Raw genomic sequence first — 16836 nt, forward strand, 5'->3', positions numbered from 1 at the left:
TTTGTGCTGATCTTGAGGAAAAATAGGGACTTTGAAGTGACTCTATCACAGAATCCCTCAAAGAAGATTGCAAGAGAGTGAATGCCCCAACCTCTCGACTTCCACTTCATCCTCCTGAGGTGAGGGAATGTTCCAGAAACAGTGTTTCCGATAGCTACTCACACTGCAGGTCTTAGTTGCTCTTCCATGAGGATGCTGCAGATGGAGTTGGTTCCTGTGAAAACTAAGTGTGGCAGAAATGACCCAAGAGTCCAAGTACACTCTGATTTCTTCTTGCCCTTTCTAGAAGCCACTCAAAGTAGCAATTTGCAAGACATTTACTCCCCCACCCCCTCCCGCCCCCACCCCCATCCCCACCCCCCACCCCCCACCCCCCACCCCCGGGCCTGAGCTCTATAGATCTAATGGCCAGGCAGATGAGGTGGCTCAGCAGGGAAAGGTGTTTTCTAATAATCTAAAGTCAATCCCCAGAACCTTCATGGTGGCTCTCGCCAGTGTCTCCCTCTTTCCTACACACACTCCTTGTGGCATGCACATGTACACATGCACACACACCCACACACATACATACACACACACACACACACACATACACACACACACACACACATACACACATACAATAACAAAAAAAGATCTAAAGGGCTATGAATTATGAAGAATAACAAAAACAGTTTATTAGCTGGGCAGTGGTGGTGCACGCCTTTAATCCCAGCACTTGGGAGACAGAGGCAGGCGGATTTCTGAGTTTGAGCCTAGCCTGGTCTACAGAGGGAGTTCCAGGACAGCCAGGGCTACACAGAGAGACCCTATCTTGAAAAGAAAAATTGTTGTACACCTTTGCCAAATTTCCCGAGATAAGAAAACAGAGAGCAGGGAAATGGTTCATTGTTTATGAGGCTTGACATGGAAACGCTGAGACCATAGTTTGCACCCGAAGAACTTATGTGAAAGTAGACATGGATACCACATAGCTGTAATCCCTGCTCACCTGCCTCAAGGTAGAGTTCAGAAATAGAACCCCTGGAAGCTCACAGGCCAGCTAGTCCAGTCTATAGCAAACAGTAAGAGCGTGTCTCAACCCTAGTAGAAAACCAAACTCAACAACCAAGGTTGTCCTTTGGAGCCTGCACGTGTCGCCTTTGGAATTTGGACAGAGCTTTTAGTATCTTTTAAACAAATGCCCTGAAAACATTTTGGCATAGACGGCTGACTTGCATAGCAAACTGGATCATGTGGTAAAGAGGTTGGGACGGTGACAGGGCAGGGAATTTATGGAAGTGCTAGCTACGTATAGAAAGTGGTAGATGTCTGCAATTTTAGCACTTGAGAGGTAGAGACAGGAAGATCAGGGGTTGGAAGTCATCCTAAACTACACAGAGAGTTTGAAGCCAGTCTGGAGTACATAAGCCCTGAAAGGGAAAGGAGAAGGGGAGAAAGAAAGAAAGAGAGTGGTGGAAGGGAGGGAGGGAGGAAAGAAGGAAGAAAGGGAGAGAGGGAGGGAGGGACAGAGACCATCTTAAATCAATAGAAAAGTTCACTGGCATAATTCTTATTAATATCCCTTCTGGGGAAGATTCTACAATTCAGTTTCTTCTTCTTCTTCTTCTTCTTCTTCTTCTTCTTCTTCTTCTTCTTCTTCTTCTTCTTCTTCTTCTTCTTCTTCTTCTTCCTCTTCCTCTTCCTCCTCCTTATCCTCTTCTAATTCTTCTTCTTCCTCCTCTTCCTCTTCTTCTTTTCCTCTTCCTCTTCTTCCTGGACTAAGCATAAATAGCCCCACAAGCCTAGTGGGTTGGTGCACCCCTGTCATCCCAACAGGGACTGTGGAAGAGAGAAGTCTGGGAATTCAAAGCCAGGCTAGGCCATCTTTACAGTTTGCTATGGCATGGATAAGTGTCTTCCAAAGACATCTGCTCCCCTTTCCAGGAGGGGAGGAACTGTGCTCTCTAGGAGTTGAGGCCTGCTGGGAGGAGATTAAATCACTAAGGGAGTGGAGTGTCCTTGAACTGAGCAAAAGGAGCCCAGTCAACAACGGCCAGCTGAATCCTCACAAGCTATGAGCTAAAATAAACCTTCCCTCATTTTAAGTGGCCTTACACATTTTGCTACAGAAACAGAAAGCTAACTAATGTACTCTTTGGCCTTTTACATCCTGTGTGACCCATGTAGACCTAGTTCTGGTGGAAGAAGATCCCCCTAGGAGCAGAAGCTAGAAAGGGGGGTCTTCTGGGTCTGAACAGTATCAAGGCTCTGCTACTTCTCTGTCACCTCACATCATCCCTAGGAAAACCACCACAGCTGGCAGAAACAATGCACCAGGGCTCATGCAGGAAGTCTGAGGGAGAAATGTGAAGTTTCCCTAACCCCTAAATTGATACAAACCTCCTAATTGCCTTCCTGTCTATAGTTGTTAACCACTAATTATTAGATGCCTGGTCTCCGTCAGCCTGTCTCTGTCAGCGTTTTCCTCAATGTTCCTTCCTGTGGGATATAATTAGCTTTTAGTGGAGGCTGAGAGCGAGGTCTCTGTGGCAGAGTTGAGGTGAGAGGTTTGGAGAGAAGGTTTAAGGGATTGGAAATGTATGTGTGGTTTTGAAACTGACTCAATTCAGTAAAAAAGGTTATCAGGTTACAATTGACCAAAACAGTAATAATACTGTCTTTCACTATACTGCATGCCTCATTAACCTTTAGGAGGTGAGACCTAATGAAAAGTCACATCACTGAATGGGAAAGTGCTTTTAAAGTGAATTCTGGAACCACAGCCCAGCCCCCACCCCTTCATTTGCCCTCTCATTCTCTTCTAAGAAGTCAAGGTAGGCAGCCCAGGATAGGATATTTTAGTCTGTGGTGCTGTTGTTGTTGTTGCTGCTGCTGCTGCTGTTGCTGCTGCTGTTGTAACAAAATGCCTAAGACCGGTTAACTGATAAGGAATTGAAGTTTATTTAGCTCATGGTTCTCTGGCTGAGAAGCTGAAGAGATGGCACATCCTCAGGTGAGGGTTTCTTACTCCTTCATTGGCATAAGGCATCATATATCCACACAGAGCAAGAATGCTAGTTCAGATCTCTCTTCTTCTCGCAGAATTAACTACCACCATCATCAGGGGAGTCACTCCCTCCTCCGACCTCATCTGACCCTAAGGCCTTACATGAATCTGAATATTTCACGTAGACTTTTGGGGGTGGTGATTGGTAGGTTGGCTGGTTGGTTGGTTGGTTGGATGGTTGGTTAGTTGGTTGGTTGGTTGGTTGGTTAGTTGATTGGTTGGTTAGTTGGTTGGTTAGTTGGTTGGTTGGTTAGTTGGTTGGTTGGTTAGTTGGTTGGTTGGTTGGTTGGTTAGTTGGTTGGTTAGTTGGTTGGTTGGTTAGTTGGTTGGTTAGTTGGTTGGTTGGTTGGTTGGTTGGTTTTGGTTTGCTGTTATTTTTGTTTGTTTGTTTGTTTTTCTGAGACAGAGTTTCTCTGTAGTTCTGACTATCCTGGAACTCTCTGTAGGCCATGCTGGTCTCAAACTCAAAAATCCACCTGGCTCTGCCTCCAGAGTGCTGGGATTAAAGGCAAGCACCACCACACCTCACCCAACACACAGACTTTTTTAAAACACATTCAACCATAGCCATGGCTAACACATTCTGCCAGGAGAGGCCATTACCCCCTTATGGCATTTGGCTATATCTTCCTTACAATGAGGCCAAGATAGTCCTCTCCCAGTCGGGAAGAAGCAAGAGACAAGAACAGGAGGCACACTGAGCTGAGGCTGTCCTCATGAAGAGTCTCACCCACCTGCTTATATGTGCGTTCAGAGGTCCTTGTCATAAATGCCTACTGTATCACTGGTGTTGTGCTAAACATTTCTATGTATTTGAGATTTTACCTTCCCTTAGCTAAGCCCCAGCATGCATCCCTCCCTGCTTCTTGACTGCAGAGGCAACAGGATCAAGCCTGGGTTGTATTAGGAAAAGAGAGGCAGGCAGTGGTGTTACATACTTGATTGTAAATATTCAGTAACTGTATTTTAATACTATTTTTCTTCTTTATCATTCTCTTTCCCCAACAGTGGGAGGAGAGGAAGCCCTGATGGCTGACCAATTCAGCTACCATCCGGGGCTAGATCCAGCACTTTGATTTGGTCCGCCCCCAACATCTGCTCCATATATGAGCTGCTGGGATGCTGAAGGAACTGGTCCTAAAGAAGCAGAGCTGCAAGATCCCTATTACTCTGGGCAGCAGCAGGAGGGGTAGTATTGATGGTGTGTTAGAAACCAGAAACCTTGAACCAGACCAACAGCTTATAGAGATGAGCATTTGCATGTAAATCTGCTTGCAAGAACAAGTGTGCACGTGTACACACATACACACACACACACACACACAATGCAGCTTCCAATGCCACTACAATGAATGAATATGTGATGGAGAGGTGGGAAAGGTGAGGAAGAGAGCATTAGTATGCAGAATTAGAGATGCAACAGGTATGAGAGAAGGCTGCAGTCGATGGAGGAACATGTCATTGCCCAGTAGTGTTAGCAGGGTGGTGTGTAGCAGCTTGGAGCCTGTGCAGACTTAGCCCCACAAACAAGCTACCCTGCTACATGATCACCCTGGCTTTGAGCAATAACAGGATTCCAAGATGGTTGGTTTCTGGATTGGATCTCTCTGAAAGACCTCCATGGTCCACACTTCCCCCAGAGGCCATGCTGGTATCAGTGGTCCATGCTGCTGCCCCAGTTCTAATGAAGCTCCCTGGCCATGCCAATGTCCATGGGGCACGCTGCTGGCAAAGGCCATGTTTGGTCCACGGTCCTAAGGGGCTGGGTTGATGTCTGGGGCCCTGGCTACCACGTGTGGACATTTAAATTGGAATGGACTCCCCATAAACTCCTGTTTGCATGTTTGGTCATAGGGGAGTGACACTGTTTGTAGGTGTTGCTTTGTTGGAGTAGGTGTGACCTACTTGTAGGAAGTGGGTCACTAGGGGCAGCCTTTGAGGTCTAAGAAACTCAAGTCTGGCCAACATGTCTCAGTCTTCACTTCTACTGCCTTTGAGTCAGGATGTAGACCTCTCAGCTCCTTCTCCAGCACCATGTCTACCTGCACGATGCCATGCTCCCCACCCTGATGCTGACGGACTAAATCTCTGAAACTGTAAGCCAGCCCCAACAAAATGTCTTTCTTTAGCTAGGCATGGTGGTGCACACCTTTAATCCCAGCACTCCAGAGGCAGGTGGATCTCTGTGAGTTCGAAGCCAGTCAGGTCTACAAAGAAACTCCAGGATAGCCAAGGCTGCCCAGAGAAACCAAGTCTCAAAAAAAAAAAAAAATGTTTTCCTTTATAAGAGTTACTGAGGTTGTGATGTCTCTTCACTGCAATAAAATCCTAAGACACAACCTAAGGACAGTAGATGTCTGTGGTCTGTGCCACTGCCTAGAGCTGTGTTATTGTCTGTGGGCTTTGCTGCCACAAGAGGGCATGTTGATGTCTGTGTCCCATCTGTAGTCTGTGCTGGCACTTGAAGACATATTGGCACCTGTGACCTATGTTATCCCAGAGGCCATGATGATGACCTTGGCCTGTACTGCTGCTGAAGGCTAAGATTATGCTCCATGCTTCAGCAGAGGGTTAGTGTCCACAGTCCATGCAAACTGTTGTGGATTTGGTCTAATGCTACTTATATTACGTTTTAATTGGGTTCCCAAAATAGCACAAGCAGATGCTGAAGATCCCCGCCCGCAGTTGGTTTTGATTGGTAAATAAACTTGCTGGCGGCCAATAGCTGAGCAGGGAGACAGATGCAGGATTTTTAAGATCCCTGGAGTTCGGGGGTGGAATAAGAAGAGGAAGAGATAGAGCCGCTATGTTGGGAGAGGAGTAGCTGCTATGCCTGTGAAGCGCAGAGACAGCCAACAGGTAAGAGCCGGGGAAGAACGGCCTCAGCCCCGCCCCCACGCACACACACCGAGTTTATTCCAAAGATGGAATATAGATTTTTAGTAAGCAATGACTCAGAATATCGGAGGGGAGCATGTTAGCCACGTGGGGGTTTGGAAGTGGCTCAGCCATTGAGTTGTTTAAGGCATATTAAAATATAAAGTCGTGTGTGTGTGTGTGTGTGTGTGTGTGTGTGTGTTTCATTCAGGAACCCAGAACATTGGGGTGGGTATCAAGGAACACGAGCTGCCGCTGGGGTCGATTTGAGTAGAGATCAATTGGCAACTGCAACAGCCACCGCGGGAATGCCCATAGTCTGCGCTGTTACCAGAGACAATATAGAAGCTCAGGATCCGTGCTCCCGCTAATTATAAAGCACGAGAAAGCTGCTTTTGCGGCAGTGTCAATGACTGCAGATGCAGAGGTGAGGATGAAATAGAAGAAGGCCTCTATGGAAACCTGTAACTCTCATACCCCCCCTCTCTGCTCCCCCAAAACATAACAACCTAGAAAGGAAACCATCGAAGAAAATTCTTTAAAAATTGTGATAAGGATGCTAAAGCATGGCTCTCCATGGTTGCTGGCTTCTGGCAGGGGTGTGGGTGGGTGGGGAAGGACTCAGTTTTCTTTAAGGGACTGACTATTGGGAATTTGAGCATAGTCCACTGAATATATGAACAACACAAATTAGACTCTTTTGGTTTTCTCCTCCTCCTCCTCCTCCTCCTCCTCCTCCTCCTCCTCCTCCTCCTCCTCCTCCTTCTTACTTTTCTTCTTCTTTTTTTTTTTATTTTGAGGGGAGGTCACCTAGGATAACGAGGAACTGAGTGTGTCAGGTACATTATGTGAAATTCCCACATAATTGATAAAAATATTACATTGGAGTAAAATTTTCTTTCTATACACTTAGAAACAGATTTCTGCAAAGAGGTTCACAGGCTTTAGCAGCTAACATAGGAATCTGGAACAAATGAGAAAGAGCGCCTCTGGCTGAGCTCTCTTGGCCTCCGGCTACCATGCAGATGAGTCTCCTGAGCTTTTGACTTTCTTTACATTCTCTTCTATAAAAATGGAAGCAATTCTTACTTTGTCTAGCTCTGAGCTGTTTGGGAAATCAAGGGTGTCTATACAAGTACACACAAGGACAGAACTGGTACACAGTCACCAAAGCCAGCTACAGTGGCACCGGCCTGTAACCTAAGTTCCATGGAGACAGAGGTAGGTAGATGAAAGTTTGAGGCCTGCTTCAACTACATAGCAAGGTGAGACCGGATAACTTGTTTGAGTAAAACTAAGAAAAAAAAAATACTCCTTATGCAGGGTCAGCTTCTGAAGTACCACGTAAAGGCTGAGGGATTTTTTTTTAACAAATTAACTCTTGGTGTCTTTCTCAGATATGATGATAATTCTCTGTTACTTCCACACACAAAAATCCTGCTACAGTGCTATATTTTAGAATGCCAAATTAGGACTTAATTACAATGCAATAATAAAGGGGAGACTTGGGTTACTTTGCTGTGATAAAACGCCATGACCGAGGCAACTTATAAAATAAATAGTTTATTTACAGCTTACGGTTGCGGAGGGTTAGAGTCAATGATGGCGGAGCAGTGGTAGCAGATGCCGAGTGGTCAGAGCAGTGGCCGAGAGCTCACATCTCAAGACACAAACAAGAAGCAGGGCAAGCACACTGGGGATGGTGGGAGATTTTAGAAACCTTAAAGCTTATTCCCCATTGACATACTTCCAACAAGGCTGAACCTCCTAGGCTTCCCAACCAGTCACCAACTGGGAACCAAGTACTCTAATACCCAGGACTTATGGGGGACTTGTTCAAACCACCACACACCCTAATTGCATGCTTCAGTCAGCTTTCAGTTACTGTAACCAATACCCTGACCAATGAACTTTTAAAGAAATAAAAAAGGTTATTTTGGCTACAGTCTTAGAGATGTTGGTTCATGAACACTTAGTTCAGAGGTTACACAGCATATCACCATGAGGTATGTGGGCCTCAGACTTCCTAGCAGTAAAGATAAAAGAGGAAGATGGATGGTTTGGGAAGGATTGAGGAAAGGAAAGAGTAGGACCACATCATGAGGACTTCTTGGTACACACATTCTCTGCCACTCCATCTCCTCTGACTAGCACCAGGGGAGAAGCAATTACTAACACTTAGATATGGAGCAGAGGAGACAGTGAAGATTTGAATTGGTGGTGTATCCCTACTGAGCCACTTAAGAATCTAAGAGGGTAAAAGGTTACACCGATCGGCCATGTAGCTCCAGTTATGTTGGACAATTTGAAAAAACTTGATCAGGAGCAGGAAAGATTGCTCAGTGGTTAAGATCATTTGCTACTCCTCCAGAGAACCCAAGTTCAATTTCCAGCACCCATCCTGCCTGGAAAGAGGAGCCAACATCCTCATCTACCCTCAGCAGGCACCTCCCCCCACCACACACACACACACACACACACACACAGAGAGAGAGAGAGAGAGAGAGAGAGAGACAGAGACAGAGACAGAGACAGAGAGGAGGGTGCAGGGAAGGAATAAAAATAATTTTTAAGATGGTGGTTGAGAGACAGCACTGTGGTTAGGAGTGCTCTTCCAGAAGATACAAGGTAAGTCCCCAGCACCCTCATCAAGAAGTTCACAACCACCTGCAACTCTAGGCTCAGGAGATTCGAAGCCCCCTCTGACCCCTCAGGCACCATACTCACATGTACAGACATGCATATATGTCATTAAAAATAAAAATTAGAACTCTGAAATATAATTGTTTAAAAAAGAAAGAAAAATGTAGGCAAAGCCACACAAGGCAACTCTGTACTGTAATCCTAGCACACAAAAAGCAGAGGCAGGAGGATTCCCATAAGTTCAAGGCCAACTTTGTTTACATCGAGAGTCCCTGGACAGCTATGACTGCATAGTAAGACCCTGCCTCACAGAAAGAAAGAAAGAAAGAAAGAAAGAAAGAAAGAAAGAAAGAAAGAAAGAAAGAAAGAAAGAAAGAAAGAAAGAAATTTATTATAATGAAAATAAATACAGTTTTACAAAACCTTGGTGACCTATATTTAAGACATGATCTCAATCATATTGGGGGACTGCTGAATACTTTCATTGTATATACTCAAAGATATGAGTTCTGTGAAATATAAAAAATGCTTCCTATTGTGATTTGGATGCAGCTGGAAAGCTTCCCATAGCTTATTGCTTCCAGTTCTTAGTTCCCACATTAAGATATGATTTTGAGGCTATGGAAGCATAAAAACCTTGGTCCTTGTGGGTGGAAGTCACAAGGATATGCCCACACTTGGTTTGAGCCTGCTTTCTGTTCCCTGATCTGCTCTCAGAGACAGAACCACTCTATTGTGCCCTCATACTCTGAAGAGAGTTCTGAACTAAAACAGAAACTGTAGAACAAAACAAACTTTCCCTGCTCTCTTGTTTCTGTCATGTGTTTTAGTCACAGGAACACAGAAGTAACACAGGCCTCCATAAGGCTCAGATGTTTGAATACAAAGTCACCAGTCGGTGGCGCTGTTTTGATATATTTAGAAGGTATGGCCTTTCTGGAGGAAGTATGTCACTGGGGGGGGTGGGCCTTGAGGTTTCACAGGGTAGCACAATTGCCAGGATGCCATCCAGTATGACTCCACTCCACCATCATGGACTGTAATGCATAACCCTTTAAATTACCTAATAGTTATACTAATAAAAACCTGGGAGATGTAATCTGAGGTAAAAACCTGCTAGCTCAGAGAGGTAACTTTATTTTCTGGACTATATACAAAATATTTATTTACAAGCCTGATTCTACAACTAAGCTACGAGCTCTTTAGAAATCTCTTTCTATATGTCTCATTCTACTGAGCCAGTCTACTCTTCTCTTGAGCTCCTCCCAACCCAAGAGTGCTCCTTAGCTCTCTTCCCTAGAATCCTATTTTACCTGTGTCCTGCCAGCTGCTTCTCCATTGTTTCTGCAAACCCAGAGAGGAAATCCCTGTCTCTTACCCAGAGCTCCAGTTGTTCCAGAGAAAGGAGAGGGAGGGGGAGGGAGGGGGAGAGATCCATCAAAGTTCCAATTGCTTGTAATGGAAGTCTCCTCCTCCGCTTCACCCTTGGCAAGCTGAACCAAGGCTCTATGTGGGGGTGGAGGGTGGACGCCCCAAGCCAAGGCAGCAGAGGCTGAACATTTCATCTTAATGGGGGTGGGGGGGGGTGTAGCTCAAATACATCCAGCTGACTTTGCCTTGGGTCACAAAGACCACAACAAGACCTCTCCTAAGCAACTTGCTTTAAAATAGGCAGGAACCTTCCATTCTTTAGCAATCTTATCTATGGAGGCTTTTAGAGGCACCCCCAAACTATATCTCTCCAGGATCCACCTAAGTGAATCTGACAAGCACAGTATCAATTTAAGCTTTTACGTTTTGCCAACGATTAAGTTTTCTTTTCCAGATATGCTGTAACCCTAACCCTCTGGAATGTCAAGTCCAAATAAACTATTTCTATAAGTTGCCTTGGTCATGGTGCTTTATCCCAGCAATAGAAAAGTGACTTAGTAATTAAAAGTGCCCCAAAGAAGCTGATGTTCTCAATTGTTTCCCCAGTGATTCACTGATGCTCTCAAGTGTTGTGGGAAGAAGTCTGGTGTACACAACACATGCTGCCCCTTTTCTTCTTGGCTTCAAGAGAAGTTCAGAGGTTAAAACTGTAGTCTGGGGGCCTTTAACAAATGCCTCCCCTGCGTTAAAGGCTCAGCCACCAGCACTATTGGAAGGTGGCGGAAGTTTAAAGAGGTGGGGAGGGGGGGGTGAGTGGTGGCACATGCCCGTGATCCCGACGCTCCGAGGTCAGCATCTCCTCCCATGTAGCTCCCAGGGACCAAACTCTCAGGTCTTCAGGGTGGCAGCAATCACCCTACCTACTGAGTCACCTCATCAGCCGTCAACACCCATTTCCGTAGTGAAGCTTTATTGAGAGACAAACATTCTTCCATATTTATGGGGGTATCGGAGCTACAGTTTCATGACAGTAGTAGATAAGTGGCTGACTCACAGACAAGGTGACCAGCAAAATATGAAGTATTGATGCGCTCTCCCTATGTGGGAATGTTTTCTAATCCTCAGTGGAAAATTCTACTATATTTTCCTCTAGTGGAAAAGGAGGGAAAACATTAGGTTAAGAAGCCAGGTGTCATGGCTTTACACCCTGTAATTCAGCACAAGAGAGGCTGAGGCCGGAGGATTGCTAGGAGTTCAAAACTAGACTGGGCTACATAATGAGTTCCAAACTAGCCTGTGCTATGTAGAGTGAGATCCTTTCTCTAACCAAACAAAAGTTAAGTGCCTTGATTCCTGCGATTGGGGTGGGGCTGTAAAAGGGTAACTGGAGTTGGGTAGGGAAGCAGCTAGAAGTACCATTGTACAAAATTTTAATCCCAGTCCAGGGCTCCTACCCTTGACAATTCTGTTCCCAGATAAAAGACACACACAACCTTTATATTTACAAAAAGCCTTAAATAGCACAAGAGCTGGGCAGAGGTCCACTCTCTGCACTATCAGACTCTACTTTCCTATCGATAACCCTGAGTTATGACTGTTTCATCTGGGATGCTCTTAACTCCAATTGGCCAGCCCTCAGGGCCATGTTTTCTTGAACTCACCTAACCAATGGTGGCTTCTCCTCCTCCTTCACCTTATTCTCTCCCTTGTGGTTCTCCTCAGACCCTAAGCCTGGGAATCCTAGACCCCACATATGTCTCTTCCATCCAGCTATTAGTTGTCAGAATCTTCATTTACCAATCAGAAATAACTTGGGGGCAAAGTCATATAGTGTCACTTGGGACACTTGTGGACTCCAGGTTTTAAAGGTCACACTGAGCATTACAATATACAGTTTCCCACTTGTAAAGTTGGCGGTTATTCCATCCCTCATGCCCTCTGCTGGGACCTGGCCAGAGTCTAACTCTTTCTGCTCTGCAGTGAAGGGAATTCCCTTCCATTCAAAAGGAGCTGGAACACTTGGTGATCATTCAGTATTTAGAATCATGCTTGGCATTCAGCTAGTGCTCAGCACACCTCTTCCTGCAGACTCCTGGACCATAACTGGCCTAGCTGGCTGTGGTAACACATGCCTGACATCCTTAGCACTCAGGAAATGGAGGCAGAAGGATTACTAGTTCAAAGCCCTATATAGCTACATAGCAAGTTTGAGGCCAGCCTGAGCTAGGTGAAACCCTGTCCAGAAGAAAGAAAGAGGAAAAGGGGGGAAGAGAAGAGGGATGGGGGGAGGGAGGATGAAGGGAGGGAGGGATGGAGGGACAGGGGGTGGGAGGGAGGGACAAAGGGACGAAGGGAGGGAGGGAAGGTGGGAAAGAGAGAGATGAGAGAAAGAAAGACAAAGACAGAGAGAAGGAAGGAGAGAGAGAGGGAGGGACAGAGACAAAGAGAGGAAGGGAGGGACAGAAACAGACAGACAGACAGACAGACAGACAGACAGAGAGCAGGGCATGGTGGAACACTCAGCACTTGGAAGACAGAGGCAGGCAGATCTCTGTGAGTTCAAGGCCAGCCTGGTCCACATACTTAGACCCAGACTCAAAATAAAAAAGAAAGAAAGAATTGGCTTCCTGCCTGAGTTTACAAAGTACAAAATGCACACACTACATTATACTTTAAGACGGGCATCAATATTTAATATGATAAGAGGCTGAAAATATGTTTCATAGCTCAGAATAAATTATTTGTTCAGGCTGATGAGTCCTAAGGGAAGGGCAAACGTGCAAACTTGCTGTTCTGTTTATAATGGAGTCTTTCAAGTCTCTTTTTTGGCCAAATGACCAAGGTTGAGGGCAAATGGGGGCTGGGCAGCTGCGGGTAGGATGCTGGCCTTGCCAGCTCCTTGGGTGACTCCTTCCAAGACTTTGAGCCTCTGTTACACATGGTGCCTTCATCCATCCATTGCCAGCCACAAAGACTTCATCTGCAGCCAGGCGCTGAGCCAGTTGTCTGAAACGGAACAATTATGGAATTTTCGTGCCAAGTATGCACCCAGAATTATTGTAGGGATAAATGACTTTCAAAGGCTCTTCTTGTTTTTAGGGTTAATGTAACTCTATCTGTCCGGTGTCTTGGTCCTTCAGAAGAACGTATACCCTGTGGCCAGACCAGACTTTACACCCTTGCTCGCTCTGTGCTTCCCTTCATGACCTTCCTGAAGGGAACAACCTTCATGGGGGCTGAGGACAGACTTTAAACCTTCTGGCCCTTATTCTTAACATTGTAATTATGGTGCCTACTGATTTTATATGTTTCCACAATAAATATTTGAGTTCTGGAGCTGGCGCTATGGTTCAGTTAGTTGAGTCAATCCTGAATGAAACCAAGTGTTGTGTGACATGCCTGTAATCCCAGCACTGGGGGGCTGGGGGTTGAAACAAGAGGATTAGAGATCAGCTAAATTTTGAGTTCAAGGTCAGCCCAGGATACATGTCTTAGATAAGTGAATAAATGAATGAATGGAGTAGGTTAAAAAGATCTTTTTGAGTTCCTGTTTTTGTCCTGGGAAAAATCTCTAGATTTCTGTACAGGAAATCAGGCAGACAAGAATCCTGTACCTGTGGATCTCCCCATCGACTGGAGGGCATCATACCAAACAAGTAAATAAGTGCTCAAGACTCTTTCGGGTGGCGATGGAAAGGCAGGAGACCATGTGATCAGGTGAGATACCGAAGTGTCCGTAAGGGAATATCTCAAGAGTTCAAGCATGACATGGACCAGTTGCCAGCAGTGTCATGCAGAGGACACAGGCACAAAGGTCTGGAGAAGGGAAAAGAATCTCTGCATGTGAGGAATAGCAAGTGGCTAAGAAGAAAAGTGATGCCAGCAAAAGTCAGAGACAGAGAAAGAGGCCGAATCGTACAGGTCTATGGGGTCAGGGTCACAGTAAGGAGTGTCAGGTTTTATTGTAGCCAAAGAAAGATAGAAAGTTATGTAAAATGGTTACAAAGTGTAAGTGATTGGTGTGGAGGGTTGAGTTTTGTCATTTTGGAGTTCCGTTTGTTAAACATTCATTTGTGGTGTGTGGTGCAGTGGTGTGTGTGTGTGTGTGTGTGTGTGTGTGTGTATGTGTGTGCACACGCCCGCGCGCACACGTGTGCATATGCATACCTTGATGTGCATATGGAAGCCAGAAGACAATTTGGGGGAGTTGATTCTTTTCTACATTGTGAGTCCTGAGGCTTGAACTGAGGTAGTCAGTCTTGGCAACAAGGGCCTTTACCCACTGAGCCATCTCACTGGCCTCTGCTTTTGTTTTTTGTTTTGTTTTGCTTTGCTTTGTTTGAGACAGGGTCTATGTATAATCCAGGCTAGCCATGGACCAAAAATCCTTCTGCTTCTGTTTCCTCCCTCCACACAGTCTTAAAAGCTCTTCCAACTGAATGTCCTTCCTTTCTACTTCCTGCGTCTCTCTATCTGCCCTCCTGACTTCCTCTTAAGCTCTATGGTTTTTTTCTATGTTCACTCCCTGTCAGTTGGTTGCTTGTTCCACCTCTTGACCTAGGGGTTGACTTTATTTAATCCTGTTTACAATAAATAGAAAGCTCTTCCATTAAAGGTGTGTCCTAGGGCTGAGCCACACCATAGCTAGAAACAGGGTTTTAACTACACAATCTCACAATGTGATCAAATATCTTGCAACAATGAGGGGGTGAGGGGCATAGGTACCATATAGTAAGCTTGGGCTTCTGAAGAAGTCTTGTTTAAATGTCTAAATCATATCTTCTCTTTCTCTTCCACTTCCTCCTCCTCTTTACCCCTCCCTCTTTCTCCCCCTCCCCCACACCCTCTCTTTTCAGTGGTAGAGATTCAATAGAGGACCTCAGATGTGCTGGGCAAGTACTAATCAACTCAGTTCTTTTATTTTTTTTTTTAACTTTTTGTTTTGTGCACATGTGGTCTTACTAAGATGACCAGGTCGGTTGTGAACTCTCTCAATAGCCCAGGTGGGCTCACCTGAAGCTTTTAACCTTTCAGCCTTGCCTCTGTGGCAGTAGCTGGGCTTGCAGCAGGCCCAGAAAAAAATGTCTCAATAGCTAATATATAAATACATTTTAGCTGGCATTTTTTTTTCAAATGGATATTCACTTTCTAGACACAGCTGATCTAGAACTCACTATGCCAGCCTACCCAGTCTGGCCACAAACTTCTGTGATCCTGCTGTCCCCACCTCCCAAGCACTGGGATTATACCCACGAGCAGCAACTCATCTACCTGCTCTGGTGGATTTTAAAGTTACACTGTTTAAAGGATTTGGAAGACAAAAAAAGTGATGTGGTATACTTTTTACAATATTTTTTTTATCACAGTAAATATTTACCCAGAAACATCTAAGCCAAACTCCTGACCTTAGTTCATCATTTCATGTGAACCAAATTATATAAACAACTATGGAAAACAACACCTGAATCGTATACATTTTGTTTCTTTTATTTAGTATTGGCATTTAGCAAGAAAGGGAGAGACAGACAGAGAGAGAGAGAGAGAGAGAGGGAGGGAGGGAGGAAGGGAGGGAGGGAGGGAGGGGTGAATAAAGATGTGTGAATGATGTATACGTGCGGGTCAGAGGACAACTTGAGGAGCTGTTTCTCTCCTTCTACCACATGGTTACTGGAGATCAGTCTCTGGTCTCACGCTTGTTGCCTTACCACACTAAGTCGTCTTGCTAGCCCCTCACAATCTAACTTGTCAGAAAATTACGCATCAGAGATATTGGCTCATCTTCACTGGGTATGATTATGTCTAATGTTTCATTTCTGTGTTCATTCTTGAAGTGTCTACTTTTAAAAACAAATCAATCAAAGGAATGATGTTTCTGTCTATGAAAATTTGTATATCTCTAGGGAAATTTTTTAAATTTTATTATTATCAATTACCTTATCTGGTGTGTATGAGTGTTTGTTTACATTTATGTCTGTTTACCATGTGTGTGCCTGGAGGCCATGAAGATCAGAAGAGGGTTTTCAAAGACCTGGGACTGGAGTTACAGTCAGCTGTAAGCTGCCATGCGGGTGCTGGGGATTGAACCCTGGTCCTCTGGAAGTGCAGCCATTGATCTCAATTGCTAAGCCATGCTTCCTAGCCCTTTGTGGAAGTTCATGGCTGAGCCTAGGAAAGACGTTAACCAGACTTGATGAAAGGCTACATTCAGGCCTGGCAGTGGTAGCGCACGCCTTTAATCCCAGCACTTGGGAGGCAGAGCCAGGCTGAGTTTGAGGCCATTCTGGTCTACAGAGGAATTCCTGGACAGCCAGGGCTACACAGAGAAACCCTGTCTCGAAAGAAAGAAAGAGAGAGAGAGAGAGAGAGAGAGAGAGAGAGGGGGGAAGGAAGGAAGGAAGGAAGGAAGGAAGGAAGGAAGGAAGAGAAAGAAAGAAAGAAAGAAAGAAAGAAAGAAAGAAAGAAAGAAAGAAAGAAAGAAAGAAAGAAAGAAAGAAAGAAAGAAAGAAAGGAAGGAAGGAAGGAAGGAAGGAAGGGAGAAGGGAGGGAGGGAGGGAGAAGGGAGGGAGGGAGGGAGAGAAAGAAAGAAAGAAAGAAGCAAAGAAACAAAGAAAGAAAGGCTACATTCTTTCCCTACGTCTTTTAATGTTCTCCGTCTTTTTAATGTCACAAGAAGAGTGGCATTGTCTCAATATTTTGCAAATCTCTGATTTCATATGGGACAGGTGAAAGCCTGCAGGTCTAGCTCACAAGTAGAAGGGCTTGCCTAAAAGCTAGAATAATCCATCTCTTTTTTTTTATTCCTTCTGTTGCACTATATCAAGAGACAGCCTCTGGAAAGCGCTGTACAGTCATGAGAAAATGAGTGGAAAGTGTGTAATATTTAGTGTTATGAAAAC

The sequence above is a fragment of the Apodemus sylvaticus genome, chromosome 10, assembly GCF_947179515.1.
Source record: "Apodemus sylvaticus chromosome 10, mApoSyl1.1, whole genome shotgun sequence".
Classification (NCBI taxonomy): Eukaryota; Metazoa; Chordata; class Mammalia; order Rodentia; family Muridae; genus Apodemus; species Apodemus sylvaticus.